The sequence below is a fragment of the Centroberyx gerrardi genome, chromosome 12 (genome assembly GCF_048128805.1).
Source record: "Centroberyx gerrardi isolate f3 chromosome 12, fCenGer3.hap1.cur.20231027, whole genome shotgun sequence".
NCBI lineage: Eukaryota > Metazoa > Chordata > Actinopteri > Beryciformes > Berycidae > Centroberyx > Centroberyx gerrardi.
The window spans coordinates 690,564-695,124 of NC_136008.1; the positions used below are offsets into that span (position 1 = coordinate 690,564).

The 4,561-nt window shown below is 49.2% G+C and overlaps 1 pseudogene across 1 annotated transcript; it reads left to right on the forward strand.

Moving 5' to 3' along the window:
* Positions 1-335: 335 nt before the first annotated feature.
* On the forward strand, positions 336-4,324 carry LOC139917008 (mothers against decapentaplegic homolog 4 pseudogene; annotated as a pseudogene). Its single transcript, XR_013506896.1, has 2 exons — positions 336-449; positions 4,007-4,324. The product of XR_013506896.1 is annotated as a mothers against decapentaplegic homolog 4 pseudogene (transcript).
* Positions 4,325-4,561: the final 237 nt, after the last annotated feature.

Sequence of the window (4,561 nt, forward strand, 5' to 3'; positions counted from 1 at the left end):
TAGTGTTCAGAATTTGACTACCATGTTTTATACTAAACTAAATTATAAAATAATAATAATAATAATAGTAATAATAGGCATAACAACAATATTACTATTAATAATAGCGGCAATAGCAGTATATTTTTCCTCACAATTTTCCTCACTTGCTTTTTTGCTTTTTTTGCTGTTTCTTTATATTGCCTGTTTGTTAAGCTGTTGTTGTTACTGCAAAATCAACTTACTTCCGGGCTTATTCTGGCTCTTTCTGGCAGCTCTCTCTCTCTCTCTCTCTCTCTCTCTCTCTCTCTCTCTCTCTCTCTCTCTCTCTCTCTCTCTCTCTCTCTCAGTGAGAGAGTTTGAGGTCGGCAGACAGACAGACAGTCTGGCTCAGCAGACGGTAAACAGACCCGGTACGGACCCGGTACTACAGACAGATCCTGTACTGCGGACCCGGACCGGACGGACCGGTGAGTGAAGCAGAGACTCGCTGGGTCTCGCTTTTTTTTTTTTTTTTTTTTTTTTTGACAACTGTTGACGCGGCAGCAGCCTGTCTGTCTGTCTGTCTGTCCTCCTGTCTGTCTGTCTGTCCTCCTGTCTGTCTGTCTGTCTGTCTGTCTGTCTGTCTGTCCTCCTGTCTGTCTGTCTGTCTGTCTGTCTGTCTGTCCTCCTGTCTGTCTGTCTGTCTGTCTGTCCTCCTGTCTGTCTGTCTGTCTGTCTGTCTGCCTGTCTGCCTGTCTGTCTGTCTGTCCTCCTGTCTGTCTGTCTGTCTGTCTGCCTGTCTGCCTGTCTGTCTGTCTGTCTGTCTGTCTGTCTGTCTTTCTGTCTGTCTGTCTGTCTGTCTGTCTGTCTGTCTGTCCTCCTGTCTGTCTGTCTGTCTGTCTGCCTGTCTGCCTTTCTGTCTGTCTGTCTGTCTGTCTGTCCTCCTGTCTGTCTGTCTGTCTGTCTGCCTGTCTGTCTGTCTGTCTGTCTGTCTGTCTGTCCTCCTGTCTGTCTGTCTGTCTGTCTGCCTGTCTGCCTTTCTGTCTGTCTGTCTGTCTGTCTGTCCTCCTGTCTGTCTGTCTGTCTGTCTGTCTGTCTGTCCTCCTGTCTGTCTGTCTGTCTGTCTGTCTGTCCTCCTGTCTGTCTGTCTGTCTGTCTGCCTGTCTGCCTGTCTGTCTGTCTGTCCTCCTGTCTGTCTGTCTGTCTGTCTGTCTGTCCTCCTGTCTGTCTGTCTGTCTGTCTGTCTGTCTGTCCTCCTGTCTGTCTGTCTGTCTGTCTGTCTGTCTGTCCTCCTGTCTGTCTGTCTGTCTGTCTGTCCTCCTGTCTGTCTGTCTGTCTGTCTGTCTGTCTGTCTGTCTGTCTGTCTGTCCTCCTGTCTGTCTGTCTGTCTGTCTGCCTGTCTGTCTGTCTGTCTGTCTGTCTGTCTGTCTGTCTGCCTGTCTGTCTGTCTGCACATACAGCCTACATATGGGTTGATTGTGATGATAATAATAGTAATAATAATAACTGAAGCTTTTTCTACTGTAGGACTTGCTGGAAGTGTCTCAGAGTGTAAATGTGTGTCTGAACACGCTGCTCTTCACTTGGTGTTTTATGACAGTCAGGTTCAGGTTCAGGTTCAGGTTCAAGTTCAGGTTCAGGTTCAGGTTCAGGTTCAGGTTCAGGTTCAAGTTCAAGTTCAAGTTCAGGTTTAGGTTTAGGTTCAGGTTCAGGTTCAGGTTCAGATTCAGGTTCAGGTTCAGTGAAGCTGAGAAGAAATCCAGCAGAGAAAGCATGAAGAGAAGAAGAGAGTAAAATCCAACACAAACGACATGAAACCTCAACAGAACGGAACAAAAGCAACACGGTGAATCAGCAGCAAGGCAGCGACATGAAGTCTGTTCAACAGCCTAGCTGTATGGGAGTGAGAGTGTGTGTGTGTGTGAGAGTGTGTGTGTGAGAGTGTGTGTGAGAGTGTGTGTGAGTCAGTGAGGAACATTTTGGCACGTGGGTAAACAGCATGGTAACAACATGATGCTCACACTGCGTTCCAGACTTGTCGGAAAGTCGGAAATTCCCACTTTCTACTAGTAAAAAAGTGATGGATCGTCCTTCAAGTCAGAATCCCCAGCAGGAAGCTCTGCAGCGAGCTGACGTCACGTTGCGTCACATCGCCGCGTCGCGACGCGACGCACCGTGCCGCAACGCGACGATCTAAACTGCTGGAGGCCCCACCATCAAGCAATAAAGACTGAGTAAAACACATTTAATAGACAGTCAGGCAGGCAGGCAGGCAGGCAGGCGGGCAGACAGGCAGGCAGACAGACAGGCAGGCAGGCAGGCAGGCAGGCAGACAGACAGACAGGCAGGCAGGCAGGCAGACAGACAGACAGACAGGCAGACAGACAGACAGGCAGGCAGGCAGGCAGACAGACAGACAGACAGGCAGACAGACAGACAGGCAGGCAGGCAGGCAGGCAGAGGGTCTGTTAGCTCTGAGGTCACAGGTTCGATCCCCGTCAGATAGTCTGTCCTGCTGAAGTGTCCTTGAGCAAAGGCAGTACATGCTGCGCCCCATTGGTCACATCTACTGTCAATCAGTTTACTTCTCTCTGTCTCTCCCCTACTCTACTGTCCTGTACTCTACTCTACTGTCCTGTACTGTACTGTACTGTCCTGTACTGTCCTGTACTCTACTGTACTGTCCTGTACTCTACTGTACTGTACTGTACTGTCCTGTACTGTACTGTACTGTACTGTACTGTACTGTACTGTACTGTCCTGTACTCTACTGTACTGTACTGTACTGTACTGTACTGTACTGTACTGTACTCTACTGTACTGTCCTGTACTGTACTGTACTGTCCTGTACTGTACTGTACTGTACTGTACTGTACTGTACTGTACTGTCCTGTACTCTACTGTACTGTCCTGTACTGTACTGTACTGTACTGTACTGTACTGTCCTGTACTGTACTGTACTGTCCTGTACTGTACTGTCCTGTCCTGTACTGTCCTGTACTGTACTGGACTGTACTGTACTGTGCTCTACTGTCCTGTACTGTACTGTGCTCTACTGTCCTGTACTCTACTGTACTGTACTGTACTGTACTGTACTGTACTGTACTGTCCTGTCCTGTACTGTCCTGTACTCTACTGTACTGTACTGTCCTGTACTGTACTGTACTGTACTGTCCTGTACTGTACTGTACTGTACTGTCCTGTACTCTACTGTACTGTACTGTACTGTGCTCTACTGTCCTGTACTCTACTGTCCTGTACTGCATGCTACTGTATTGTATGTTACCGTACTGTACTGCACTATACTGTACTCTAAAGTACTCTACTGTACTCTATTCTACAGTACAGTACAGTACAATACAGTACTGTACTGTACTGTACTGTACTGTACTGTACTGTACTACTCTGTGGTTCTGTTCGTACGATTCATACTAAGTAGTATAAGCGTTAGTAGCACTAAGCGTTCCAACTGCATAGTATGTGAATTTTGTGTACGTGAGAAATGCCCGGATGTATACTAGTTTAGCAAGAATTTCTGAGTATGCGGCGTGAGTTTACTGGACATACTCAACCGCCCCAGAATGCATTGCGTCTCTTCAGACTGCGGAATGGCGGACTGCGAGGCGGACGGTCCTGGTCCCAAATCTCCGAAAACGTGGCAGCAGATTTACAAACAGGCATTATTTGGATAAACTGACCACATATTGGGAATCTGCATGGTTACTTTCTCACCTGAAAAAATATTAAAACTTAATAAAGTGACATATTAACAGTCGTAGAGCCAAAATTACAACAGCTTTTAGCCTGCTTTAAAATCCCCGCTATCGCTGCCGGCTGGTGCGAAATGCATTCTGGGATACTTGGCTGTATACTTCAGTGTGAACAGTCTGCTGGTAATGGCATACTTCATTTCATAATTTCAATCATTTAGTAGGTAGTATGCAGTACATACTCGTTGAGTATGTAGCAGGCAGTACGTTAGTATGCGGTTCCGAACACAGCCCGTGTCTCCTACTTGACCCCCTCTCGCCCCCCCTTCCCCCAGGGTGCCATGTCGGTGCTAGGCCCCGCCCCCAGCAGCGGTGACGCCTGCCTCAGCATCGTCCACAGCCTGATGTGCCACCGGCAGGGCGGAGAGAACGAGGGCTTCGCCAAGCGGGCGATCGAGAGCCTGGTGAAGAAGCTGAAGGAGAAGAAGGACGAGCTGGACTCGCTCATCACCGCCGTCACCAGCAGCGGCGTCCATCCCAGCAAGTGCGTCACCATCCAGAGGACGCTGGACGGCCGGCTGCAGGTAGGGGGCGCCGACCCCACCGACCCGACCGACCCCACCGACCCCACCGACCCCACCGACCCGACTTGAACCGACCGACCAACTGACCGACCGACCGACTGACCGACCAACCGACTGACCGACCAACCTGACCCCGCCGACCTGACTCGACCCACCGACCGACCCGACCGACTCCGCCGACCTGTGCTTCTTTCTCAAAGGGTCTATATGTAATATTTCTTCTTTACTGAAGCATAATCTGACCAGTAAGTATCAGCAGGTTCTGAAGGTAGAGACTGAAACAAAGGGACCAGATTCTGCAGAACC